Source organism: Schistocerca gregaria, chromosome 4 (assembly GCF_023897955.1).
Source record: "Schistocerca gregaria isolate iqSchGreg1 chromosome 4, iqSchGreg1.2, whole genome shotgun sequence".
NCBI lineage: Eukaryota > Metazoa > Arthropoda > Insecta > Orthoptera > Acrididae > Schistocerca > Schistocerca gregaria.
The window spans coordinates 225,528,607-225,542,369 of record NC_064923.1 but is presented as its reverse complement, the minus strand read 5'-3'; the positions used below and the strand labels follow the sequence as shown (position 1 = coordinate 225,542,369).

The window sequence follows — 13,763 nt, the reverse complement described above, 5'->3', positions numbered from 1 at the left end:
GCCATTAGAAGCCCTGACCTGTGCCACCGATGTGGGGATGAACTGGCTAATGGCTCTTGAGCACCATGGGACTTAACTTCTGAGGCCATCAGTCCCCTAGAACTTAGAACTACTTAAACCTAACTAAACTAAGGATATCGTAGACATCCATGCCAGAGGCAGGATTCGAACCTGCGACAGTACTGGTCGCGCAGTTCCTGGCTGTAACGCCTAGAACCGCTCGGCCACTCTGGCCGGTGGGGATGAAATGCCATGGGTTGCGAAAGGAGACAGTGATTCGGATGCACAGGAGAACTAAAAATGTGTGCACAATAACTTGCCAGCAGTTTTGCACGCCTAACCTGCAATGGAGGGATTCCGGCCTCCAAAAGGGCGCTGGTCACCAGACTCGTCCTAAAGGCTCCTGTCGTTAGGCGAACGCCACAGTGGTGCACTGGGTGAAGTAACCCCAACGCTGAGGGTGCCGCCAAACCAAAAAATCAGACTCCCGTAGTCAAGGCAAGATTGAACAAGGGCTCTGTAGAGCTGCAGCAGCGTAGAGCGTTCTGCACCCCACTTTGTGCTGCTCAGGCAGCGGAGGTCATTGACGAAGGTGTGGCAGCCAAGTCAATGAGGTGTCGAAAACCAGTCCTAAGTATCGATATATATCCACTACAGTGAGTGGATTGCCATTAAGGTAAAGTTCTGGTTCTAGATGAACGGTATGATACCGACAGAAGTGCATAACACACAACTCTGCGGCCGCAAGCTGTAAAGCGTGGGCTAGATCCCATGACTGCCCCTTGTGGATGGCTCCCTGTAGGCGCCGCTCAGCAACAGCAGTAATTATGGAGCAGTACGAAATGCAGAAGTCGTCTGCATACAGAGAAAGTGAGACAGACAGCCCTACAGCCGCTGCCAGACAATTAAGGCAGACTCGTGGGACACAAGATTATCAGTGGTAGAGCTACCCTGGTGAAAGCTGCTTTGACATGGAGCCTGTAGGCTAGGCCACATGACTGCAGGACCCAACCCATCCGCCAACACACCATTTATTCCAGTAGCTTACAAAGAATGTTGGTGAGGCTGAAAGTTATCCACATCAAGGTTTTTTTTCCGGGTTTGAGCTTCGGAATGATGGTGCTCTCCCACCATTGCTATGGATAGACGCCATCGCACCCGATCTGATTGAAGATGAGGAGATGTCACCTGTAGTCAGATGAGAGGTGTTTAATCATCTGACTATGGATCCGATCTGGCGCAGGAGTTGTAGAGGGGCAGAGTGCAAGGGCACAGAATATCTCACACTCTGTGTAATGGGGCGCAAAAGAATTCACTGTGGCCTATAGTGAACGAGTGGACGTCCTCTCAAGCCACCATTTGGGTGCGCGAGAGGATGGGGGGTAATTCTCTGACACAGAGGCTCGATCATAGTTCTCAGCAAAGTGCTCGACAATCGCGTTTGCGTCGGTAGATAACATGCCTTTTATGTTAATACCAGGAACACCTGTTGGAGTCTGATACCCGAATACACGTTTGATCTTTGTCCAGAGTCGGGAAGGTGACACATTGCACCCAAAAGTCGAGACATATCTCTCCCAACACTGCTGCTTCCGTTGTTTGATAATTTGACGAACAGGGACACAGAGCCGTTTGAAGACTATGAGGTGATCCAGTTAAGAGTGACATACAGCTGTAGAGCTCGCCAACGCTCTTTAATTGCTTCAAGGACTTCCATCAACTACTAAGGGACTGCATTTATCTGGGGGCACAGTAAAGAGTGAGGGATAGTGTTTCCTGACACAGAAACAATTGTTGTAGTCACCTGCTCAACCTTCACATCAATGTTGCCGTGTGGGGGAGATTCAGTTGTGACAGCACAGGTGAAAGTTTCCCAGTTTGTCTTGTTTAATGCCTATCTGGGTAGGCGTCATTGGGCCTGACGCCATGTCAGTGACAGGAAGATGTGGAAGTGGTCACTACCACACAGGACATCATCTGCTCTCCAGTGGATAGATGGGAGAAGTCCTGTGCTGCAGATTGATAAATCAGTGGCCAAGTAACTTCCATGAGCCACACTTAAACGTGTGGTGGCCCCAGTATTTAAGAAGCAGAGGTCGAGCTGAGACAGTAAGGTTTCGACATATCTGCCTTGGCCAGTAAGCATGCTGCCACCCCACAAGGGGTTATCGATGTTAAAATCTCCCAAAAGTAGGGAAGGTTTAGGTGGTTGATCAATCAGTGCAGTCAATACATTCAGGGATACTGCGCCATCTGAAGGAAGATATACATTGCAGACAGTTATTTCTTGTGTAATCTTTATTCTGACAGCTACAGCCTTGAGAGGAGTTTGAAGGGGCACCGCTTCACTACAGAGTTTAGAGCATAAAAGCATACCCACCTGGCGCTCGATTATAGTCGCTACGGTCCCTCAGCATACCTTACAGTCACAGAGGGCAGGGGGTCTGCATTGCCGGAACCAGCTTTCCTCGAGGGCAATGCAGAAAGCAGGTATAAAGTTAAAAAGTCGCTGTAGCTCAACAAGGCAGGGGAAGAAACCGTCACAATTCCACTGGATGATGACGTCATGATGACACTGGGAAGGCATGGAACATTCAATGAGGCAGTTATACCTCAGGGTCACCTGCTGCCATCGACATTTTGCCACAGCAGTCTATATCCATTGTGTCTGAGGGTCCAATGAGATCTAGTCCTCAGCAGAGGCCAGAATCTTCACCTCATCCACAGATGCAGAGCTCATAGGTTGTGGTGCTGTGGGTTCCACCGCAGATCCCTTGGTCTTGTGGATCTCCTTTTTAGATTTCTCACACTACTCCTTGAGTTTCCCTGGCTGGGAAACTGATTCAGTCTCTGAGACAGAGGCTGAGCGTGAAGCCCTATAACCAGCTGCTTTTGGGCTCTTCAGCCAATGGTGGGTGTCATCTTTCCCACTAGCAGAAACGTGGAAAGGGAGTGACCCAAGGGATTCCTTCCGAGCGAGAAGACCCGAAGAAGACTTACACTTCTCTGGCTCAGAATTGAAGCCTTATATTTCCAGTGGTTGCTCCATAAGTGGGTGGTGTTGAAGCAACAGGAAGGGAAGTGACCCCTACCATCAAGGGGGCAGGTGTAGTCTTCTGGTTCCAAGAGGAGACAGGAATGCAAGGAACTGATGGGGCGACAACTGTTGTCGTAGCGGCAGCGTAAGACGACGTCATAGCAACAGGACGTAGGCGCTCAAAGTTCTTCTTAGCCTCAGTGTAGGTCAGTTGGTCGGGGGTCTTATATTCAATGTGTTTCCTCTCTTTCTGTGAAATCCTGCTGTCTGGTGAGCAAGGTGAATGATGCTCTCTGCAGTTGACACAGATGGGAGGCGGGGCACATGGAGTATTGGGATGTGATGGACGTCCACAATCTCGACATATGATGCTGGAAGTACAGCAGGAAGACATATAGCTCAACTTCCATCACCTTGACCTTCTCGGGCAATGTGTCTTCCTCAAAGGCCAACATGAAGGCACCAGTCGTCGATGAGATGAACAGAAGTGGATTTCTTTTGTTATGAGCAATCCGTGACATTTACTGATGCGGGATCCTGTACCACTCATCAATCCTCTATAGGTCATTCAGCAAATCGATACTCTCAATTCGGGCGATACTACGTTCTTGTTGGCAAACCCGTCATCTGGGAACGGCATTAAAGAGCTTCCGAGACTTTCTACTTGATCATTTATACACATTGTAAACAGTAGCGGACCTATCACAATTTCCTTTTGATAATCCGTATATTACGTTTAAATAAGTCGATTTTTTTCCGTTAAGAACGATGCGTCCAGTTCTATCTACAACGAAGTCTTGAATCCAATCGCAAATGTGGTTCCGTATTCGATCTATTTGTTTCTTTCTCTAAACGGCAGTGTGGGACCGTATAAAATGTCTTTCTGTAGTGAAGGTAACCGTACCAACTTTGCAGCTTTGTGGGTCTCACGAATGAAGAGACTGGGCTGAGTTTCGCAAGATATTTGTTTGCTGAATTCATGTTAATTTCTACAGAGGGGATTATCGTTCTCCAAAAAGGCCATAATTCTTCAGCATAAGACATGTTCCCTAATTCTACAACAGATTGACGTCAACGATTTAGGCCTATAGTAATGTGCATTTGTAAGTAGTCTGTTTAGGATTTTATGTTGGTAACGCCACGTAGCGCTCTGTATGAAAATCACTGCGTGTGCTGTGTGCAGTCTGTGGCTGGTTGGCATTGTTGGAATATTCGCTATCGTAGTGTTGGGCAGCTGGATGTGAACAGCGCGGAGCGTTGTGCAGTTGGGAGTGAGCCGCCAGCAGTAGTGTATGTGGAAAGAGAGATGCCAGAGTTTTGAGAGATTAAAATGTGAGCATGATTTGTGTCCGCCACAAAAAGGAAATTTCTTAAGATGGATGTCATGATAATGACTATTGAACGTTAATAAGGTAAATAAATTGTTTGTTCCCTATCAAAATCTTTCATTTGCTAGTTATGCCTATCAGTAGTTAGTGCCTTCAGTAGTTATAGTCTTTTATTTAGCTGGCAGTATTTGCGCTCTCTGTATGGCAGTAGTTCGAGTAAGGAAGATTTTTGTGAGGTAAGTGATTCATGAAAGGTATAGGTTATTGTTAGTCAGGGCCATTCTCTTGTGGGGATTATTGAAAATAAGATTGCGGTGCGCTAAAAAAATGTTGTGTGTCAGTTTAGTGTTGATGAGAATAAGAAAAGAGAGAAATGTCTGAGCACGTTCAGTTTTTCTCAGCTGTTTGAAAATCAAATAACGTAAGAGTTTTTCCACCACTGTCATTCATAATTTTCCAAAGGGGCGTTACACATTCATCTCACAGTCATGATTGGAATCGGGAGTGACATGCGCTTTTTGCCAGTCGCTAGGCAACCTCCGTTGTTCCAGCGATCTACGATAAACTGCTACTAGAAGGGGAACAAGTTCGTTCGCCCAATTTTTGTAGATCTTACAGGAATCTCATCTGATCCTGATGCCCTTTCACTGATAAGCGACTGTCATTTCATATCTCAATATGTGCCACTTACAGGTTCGTACGATCCTCGAAAGGAGAGACATATAACGAATTTCCGCGGTGAAACAATTTCGGAAGACCGAATTCAGCATTTCGGCCGTCTCCTCGTTATCTTCCGTTTTCATCCCAGTATGACACTGTGTGACTGAATAGATGATTTCGAATCACATACGGATTTTACGTAAAACAAAAGCCCTTGAGTGTTCGTAATCACCTCGGTTGACAAAATTTTACTGTGGAAGTCTATTCTCGTTTCTCTCCTGACGCTCATTTTCGTTTCGTTCGGCGTTTGTTTGTCAGCTACGTCCTGACTTCTCTTGAAGCTGTGATGAAGCTATCTTTGTTTATGTGACATTTTTCTAACATTGCTATTAAGCCACTATGGAGTTCTCCAAACAATTAAGACCTTTCTCTGAAATTAATTCTCTGAAGCAATGAATAAAAACTGCTAGCTAATCTGTCCACCTTTTAAATTAAAAGAAAAGTTTCAGATCAAACAGATTTCAACGACGTTATTAAGAACGTCAGTAAAATAAAGACACAAAATATGAACTATGCCTATGAGCCGTTGTTGATAAAAATTTGTAATTAATAAGTTTCACGAGCTAGAGACCACAGCCGGCCGTAGTGACCGAGCGGTTCTAGGCGCTACAGTCTGGAACCGCGTGACCGCTGCGATTGGAGGTTAGAATCCTGCCTCGGGTATGTATGTGTGTGATGTCCATAGGTTAGTTATGTTTAAGTAGTAAGTTCTAGGGGACTGATGACCTCAGAAGTTAAGTCCCATAGTGCACATAGCCATTTGAACTTACAGACCACAATAGAACCAACAGCACCTAAATGCCATCTCCAAAGTCGTCTCAGCAAGATTTATTTAATTTAACTGATATTGGCTCTGAGGTTTGCACACATTGCCCGTCGCTCTCATTATTGATTATTCTATTTTACTTATTTTAAGGTAGCATCAATTTAGATAACTCGTTACATAGTAGATGTACTGGAAAGTGTATCTAGGAAGAGGCTCAAGATATAACTTACTAGTAAAGTGTTTCACTTACACTAAAAATTTTTCTGTGCAAGTCAGGATGTCTTGTTTTTTTATTATATTGATTTTTTGTTTATGTAATTATTTAATATTAATAATTTTGTTATTTTTTGTCTTAGTATACTTTATACAATTGATTTTTAAATTATAGTATACTGGTAATGTAAGTTTTTATGAAATTTTATCTTAAATGTTTTAAAGTTGATTTTATTTATTGTACCTTTTGTATCACGATTTATCAATATTTTAGTAATTACATTACTTGTCTCGATTTGGGTTGATTTATAAATAATTTATAGTTAATGTATCATAATTATTATTAAATTATTTATAAAAATGAGATGTTAATTGTTTTCTAAGATATCCAATTTCTTAAGAAAAAATTTAATTTTTTAAAATTAGTTGTGTTTATTTCATTTTTAAGTATAAATATTAACTTATTTATTCTTTAAGGGATAAACTTTAAAGTTATTAACCTATAATTTGACTTTTAAAATACAGTAGTAAGCTTTAAACCGGCTATCTTTAAGACTATTGAAGGCTTTGTTGTTGAGAGTCAGCCAACGGAGTGTCCCGTTTCCCACTCAGGGGGCGTGTCGTATCCAGCGCCAGTCATTACTCCAGCTTTGATATAAATAATTTATTGTTGTTATTCGAGTTCCCTTGGGAAACGTGTGCTGTAAACAGAATGAACAATATACAATGTACTTCCGTCGGAAGCCGACGGCCTTGAAGCTGTGATAACACCGGTTCCCGTCAGATCACCGAAGTTAAGCGCTGTAGGGCTTGGCTAAAACTTGGATGGGTGACCTTTCGGTCTGCCAAGCGCTGTCGACACGCTGGGCGCACTCAGCCCTTGTGAGGCAAACTGGGGAGCTACTTGGTTGAGACGTAGCGGCTCCTCTCACGAAAGTGACAACGGCTGGCAGAGAGGTGTGCTAACCTCACGCCCCACCGATGCCCATCCAGTGACGTTCACAGGCTAAGGATGACACGGCAATCGGTCAGTGTCGTTGGGTCTTCCGAGACCTAATCGGCAGAGTCTGGCTTCAGTTCACTTTCATTTCACACCTAGGTGGGTCCTCTAATTCGGGATTCAATTAAGAGAGCCATATATCACACAAGCTGAATGAAAGCAGCCACATTTTATTAATAACTATCTGCTTATAAATGCATGTACCGCAAGAGGGTTCGAATGAAGTACACTTTAGATTACGTAACGTCAAATCGCGTTGGTTCGTAACATCAGCAGGCAGCAATTTTAGAAGTTGTAACCAAATGCAAGTTCTGGTTTCTCAGGTATGAGGCGCCTATCTCTTGTGATTCCCTACATGTCCCAAGATTTTTACAAGTGTTTCCTCTAACAGCTTGGCACCCGCAAAAGGAATGCTTTTGACTAGTGCCACTTATTTTGGACGTTAAGTAACTTTTGCACTACCGAACCGCAAATAACTGAGCTTTCATATTTAACCATGAACCATGGACCTTGCCGTTGGTGGGGAGGCTTGAGTGCCTCAGCGATACAGATGGCCGTACCGTAGGTGCAACCACAACGGAGGGGTATCTGTTGAGAGGCCAGACAAACGTGTGGTTCCTGAAGAGGGGCAGCAGCCTTTTCAGTAGTTGCAGGGGCAACAGTCTGGATGATTGACTGATCTGGCCTTGCAACATTAACCAAAACGGCCTTGCTGTGCTGGTACTGCGAACGGCTGAAAGCAAGGGGAAACTACAGCCGTAATTTTTCCCGAGGACATGCAGCTTTACTGTATGATTAAATGATGATGGCATCCTCTTGGGTAAAATATTCCGGAGGTAAAATAGTCCCCCATTCGGATCTCCGGGCGGGGACTACTCAGGAGGATGTCGTTATCAGGAGAAAGAAAACTGGCGTTCTACGGATCGGAGCGTGGAATGTCAGATCCCTTAATCGGGCAGGTAGGTTAGAAAATTTAAAAAGGGAAATGGATAGGTTAAAGTTAGATATAGTGGGAATTAGTGAAGTTCGGTGGCAGGAGGAACAAGACTTCTGGTCAGGTGACTACAGGGTTATAAACACAAAATCTAATAGGGGTAATGCAGGAGTAGGTTTAATAATGAATAGGAAAATAGGAATTCGGGTAAGCTACTACAAGCAGCATAGTGAACGCATTATTGTGGCCAAGATAGGTACGAAGCCCACACCTACTACAGTAGTAGAAGTTTATATGCCAACTAGCTCTGCAGATGATGAAGAAATTGAAGAAATGTACGATGAAATAAAAGAAATTATTCAGATAGTGAAGGGAGACGAAAATTTAATAGTAATGGATGACTGGAATTCGAGTGTAGGAAAAGGGAGAGAAGGAAACATAGTAGGTGAATATGGATTGGGGCTAAGAAATGAAAGAGGAAGCCGCCTAGTAGAATTTTGCACAGAGCACAACTTAATCATAGCTAACACTTGGTTTAAGAATCATGAAAGAAGGTTGTATACGTGGAAGAACCCTGGAGATACTAAAAGGTATCAGATAGATTATATAATGGTAAGACAGAGGTTTAGGAACCAGGTTTTAAGTTGTAAGACATCTCCAGGGGCAGATGTGGAGTCTGACCACAATCTATTGGTTATGACCTGTAGATTAAAACTGAAGAAACTGCAAAAAGGTGGGAAATTAAGGAGATGGGACATGGATAAACTGAAAGAACCGGAGGTTGTACAGAGTTTCAGGGAGAGCATAAGGGAACAATTGACAGGAATGGGGGAAAGAAATACAGTAGAAGAAGAATGGGTAGCTCTGAGGGATGTAGTAGTGAAGGCAGCAGAGGATAAAGTAGGTACAAAGACGAGGGCTGCTAGAAATCCTTGGGTAACAGAAGAAATATTGAATTTAATTGATGAAAGGAGAAAATATAAAAATGCAGTAAATGAAGCAGGCAAAAAGGAATACAAACGTCTCAAAAATGAGTTCGACAGGAAGTGCAAAATGGCTAAACAGGGATGGCTAGAGGACAAATGTAAGGATGTAGAAGCTTATCTCACTAGGGGTAAGATAGATACTGCCTACAGGAAAATTAAAGAGACCTTTGGAGAGAAGAGAACCACGTGTATGAATATCAAGAGCTCAGATGGCAGCCCAGTTCTAAGCAAAGAAGGGAAGGCAGAAAGGTGGAAGGAGTATATAGAAGGTTTATACAAGGGCGATGTACTTGAGGACAATATTATGGAAATGGAAGAGGATGTAGATGAAGACGAAAGGGGAGATACGATACTGCGTGAAGAGTTTGACAGAGCACTGAAAGACCTGAGTCGAAACAAGGCCCCCGGAGTAGACAACATTCCCTTAGAACTACTGACGGCCTTGGGACAACCAGTCCTGACAAAACACTACAAGCTGGTGAGCAAGATGTATGAGACAGGCGAAATACCCTCAGACTTCAAGAAGAGTATAATAATTCCAATCCCAAAGAAAGCAGGTGCTGACAGATGTGAAAATTACCGAACTATCAGTTTAATAAGCCACGGCTGCAAAATACTAACGCGAATTCTTTACAGACGAATGGAAAAACTGGTAGAAGCAGACCTCGGGGAGGATCAGTTTGGATTCCGTCGAAATGTTGGAACACGTGAGGCAATACTGACCTTACGACTTATCTTAGAAGAAAGATTAAGAAAAGGCAAACCTACGTTTCTAGCATTTGTAGACTTAGAGAGAGCTTTTGACAATGTTGACTGGAATACTCTTTTTCAAATTCTAAAGGTGGCAGTGGTAAAATACAGGGAGCTAAAGGCTATTTATAATTTGTACAGAAACCAGATGGCAGTTATAAGAGTCGAGGGGTATGAAAGGGAAGCAGTGGTTGGGAAAGGAGTGAGACAGCGTTGTAGCCTCTCCCCGATGTTATTCAATCTGTATATTGAGCAAGCAGTAAAGGAAACAAAAGAAAAATTTGGAGTAGGTACTAAAATTCATGGAGACGAAGTAAAAACTTTGAGGTTCGCCGATGACATTGTAATTCTGTCAGAGACGGCAAAGGACTTGGAAGAGCAGTTGAACGGAATGGACAGTGTCTTGAAAGGAGGATATAAGATGAACATTAACAAAAGCAAAACGAGGATAATGGAATGTAGTCCAATTAAATCGGGTGATGCTGAGGGTATTAGATTAGGAAATGAGACACTTAAAGTAGTAAAGGAGTTTTGCTATTTAGGAAGTAAAATAACTGATGATGGTCGAAGTAGAGAGGATATAAAATGTAGACTGGCAATGGCAAGGAAAGCGTATCTGAAGAAGAGAAATTTGTTAACATCGAATATAGATTTATGTATCAGGAAGTCGTTTCTGAAAGTATTTGTTTGGAGTGTAGCCATGTATGGAAGTGAAACATGGACGATAACTAGTTTGGACAAGAAGAGAATAGAAGCTTTCGAAATGTGGTGCTACAGAAGAATACTGAAGATAAGGTGGATAGATCACGTAACTAATGAGGAGGTATTGAATAGGATTGGGGAGAAGAGAAGTTTGTGGCACAACTTGACTAGAAGAAGGGATCGGTTGGTAGGACATGTTTTGAGGCATCAAGGGATCACAAATTTAGCATTGGAGGGCAGCGTGGAGGGTAAAAATCGTAGAGGGAGACCAAGAGATGAGTACACTAAGCAGATTCAGAAGGATGTAGGTTGCATTAGGTACTGGGAGATGAAGCAGCTTGCACAGGATAGAGTAGCATGGAGAGCTGTATCAAACCAGTCTCAGGACTGAAGACAACAACAACAACATGACATCATAGGATTCACTGTCGCTTGGAGGACTCAATTTACTTAGTGACTACTTTGAATACAGCCTCGCTAAGCGCAGAATCATAATAAATGGACTGTAACTGTGCGATTCAGTCGCGTTAAGCCTAAAGAACATATAATACCAAGTTATGCGAGCTTATTATTATTGCATTTATAACTGCTGTCGTAACACGTCGAGGTTGAAAGCAAAACACTGCTAAAGGCGTTAGGCTCACCGCACAAAGCGTATTCAGCAGCAGACCCGGATGTTCTCTCTCCAGGACCGACGGGAAGAGACTGCCGGCTCTGTCCCAGCAAAAACTAGTACGCTAGATGACGCCTAAGATCGTTAGTAATAGGACCGGTTGAACACGTTTCACTGACGCAACACGCGGCTGTGTCCATTACAGTGTGAGTGGCAAGCCAAAATTCGCAGCACCCGACTTTCCCGATTTTCTTGCTGTAAAAAATTCGGTAAGGGAAGCAAAGCTCTATCGACTCGTGTGTTTAGTTATGCGGTGGAGATTCTCTCGCCCCTTAATGAAATTTTAAAGAAGCACCTTTCCGATCCATGCGTTTCTTTTTCACGTAATACTTTTAGTTCAATTTTTACGACACTAAATGGCACATGAAATTAATTTTCCTGCGGCTTACAATTTCATATAAATGCTTGATGTTGAAGTTAATACTGCAGGGGTTAAGAGGATGTGTTATTTCAGTTATTACGATACCGAGTGAAATTTGCAAAGAAGTTGGCAGCATTACATTGTACCTGCTCTGGTCTGGATGCATGCAATGATTGAGTTAGGCCTCACAAAGTGTTTGTATTCTCTCCTGAGGCAAACTGGCACCGAAGGGCTGTGACGGATGCTCGCATCCTGGATAATGGAGGAGTTCACGTCCGAGATAGTTGCACACACGTTCTGTTGCCGACAGGCAGGGGATCTTCCTGTCCCTGGGAGGACCTCGGCATTACATGATCGTCCACAGAGACACAGGCCTCTTGTGGGCGAGCGTTGTCCAACTGAAAAACTGTTCCATGCCACTGTCGCGTCAGAGTTAACACAGGAGGGCATAGCATGTCCGTGACATTGTGTTGTGACGTCACAGTTCCCTCAACCACTACCAGTCGTGAACTGAAACCATACCAGATGGCTCCCCATACCATAACGCGAAGAGTAACATCGCTGTGCCTCTGCAAGTCTTTCAATGAATGAGACCTATCCCCAGGTCGCATACACAATCGCCGACGTTAGTCACCCGGAGCAGAGGAATTCGCGACACATCGCTGAACAGTACTTCAAGCAATCCGTCAGGAGACCGTCTCTCCCAGTCACGACACCGCTCCAAAAGGCACCATTTGCAGACTGTGCTGTTAAAGTCATTCTACTCGTGGGTCGCGGATTGTCTAGTGCTGCTGCCGTCAGCCTCCCTCCTATACGACAGGACACCAAATTTTTCTGGTGGTTCGTTACTCGTCCTCGGACTGCAGACGCAAATGTGAAGGAGTTACTGTGTGTGAGCAATACGGCGATTCTTACTTAAGGAACAGGCGCGGTTTACCGAAACCATGACGAGATATGTGCCTGCCCTCACGTTCGCACGCAGTCCAACGCCAGCCCACTGTCCCAGTCAAATGATCCACAGATCTTGCATGATTCAACCAGCGGACAAAATGGAGACCCACGAGACGACCCTTTGAAACACCGTCCGATGCTCATAATGCTGTCTCAGTCGATCACGTGGCGCATCCTTGACAGCGATCACTCATTATGTGGCGCCGTTCACGTCTATTATTACTAGTCTGGTAACTACATGAAATAACTACATGGCTGTTCTATCTGCCACAGAGAACTGCGAATATGACCTTTAGATGAACATTTGTTTGAGTGACGGCATTTTATTGTTGTGCCAATAAGAAGACACCCTACTCCTACAATTGCATAATGGAAATTACCAGTCGTTATTTACTGAAACAAGGCAAAAATTCCGTGTCTGATTCAGGTTAAATATCTCCATTTTAACTACATTGTAGATTTGGTGAAAAAGAATCTCAAGAATGGTTGGTTTAAGAGTTATATGTACCTAGCAACACCTGAAAATGTGAGATCTTAACTTTTGCAGGAGAACTGAATGTTTAAATAACTTACGGGTTTGCTGGCGTGTGACGACGTCGACCACCGCCTATATTTCGGCAAGAGAACACGCTGCCATTCTCAAGGCACAACTGCAAGGAGTAAGCAATGTGCAAGGTAATTTAATAGTTCGATTCACAGAGGAGAAACAAGGAACATACCACACACAGAACAAGTAGCCGCAGAGTCAACACACAACCAAAGATAACCAGCATCAGAAATATCTATACAAGCTTTTAGTTAGCAGGTGAGCTAGCACTAATTTTGTCCCTCTGTTTTTTTTTTGGGGGGGGGGGGGACAGAGCCGGATTCCAAGCAGCATTTACACAAAATCCACCATCTCTGTTTATAAGGTTGCAACGAAGTGGCACCTACGTCTACCGCCTTTTTGCCTTACGCAGGAAGCATTTCCATCAGGATTGGCCTTATTTTGCCCTCTTGGCAATTCTCTACTTGTCTAAATTATTTATGGTCCACGTTTCACTTCCATAAATGGCTACATTCCATAAAAATACTTCAGAAAATACTTCCTGACGAAGACATTCTGCATTGCTATTCTCACTTAAGATCTCTCAAAACCAAAGCATAGTTTTCGTTTATTGACTTTTGTTTTAGCTGGCTGAGAGCTAAAACCGATTTTTGGTAAAACTCGTAGTTTCCAACACCCTGTAACAGCGAATATCGTCTCCAAAGGTCAGGTGTGGCAACAATCTAAAACTGAAACAACTGCACATCTATCGATTTTTGAAAAAAAAGAAAGAAACTCTCGAATTACCTGTTCAAT

The 13,763-nt window shown here is 43.6% G+C and overlaps 1 protein-coding gene across 1 annotated transcript in view; it reads right to left on the bottom strand.

Moving 5' to 3' along the window:
* Positions 1-11,137, bottom strand: part of LOC126266762 (clavesin-1-like) — a 35,953-nt gene extending 24,816 nt beyond the window's left edge. Inside the window, exon 1 of the mRNA XM_049971282.1 lies at positions 11,081-11,137. The gene's annotated coding sequence lies outside the window, so the exon portion shown is untranslated. The remainder of the gene's footprint in view (positions 1-11,080) is intronic.
* Positions 11,138-13,763: the final 2,626 nt, after the last annotated feature.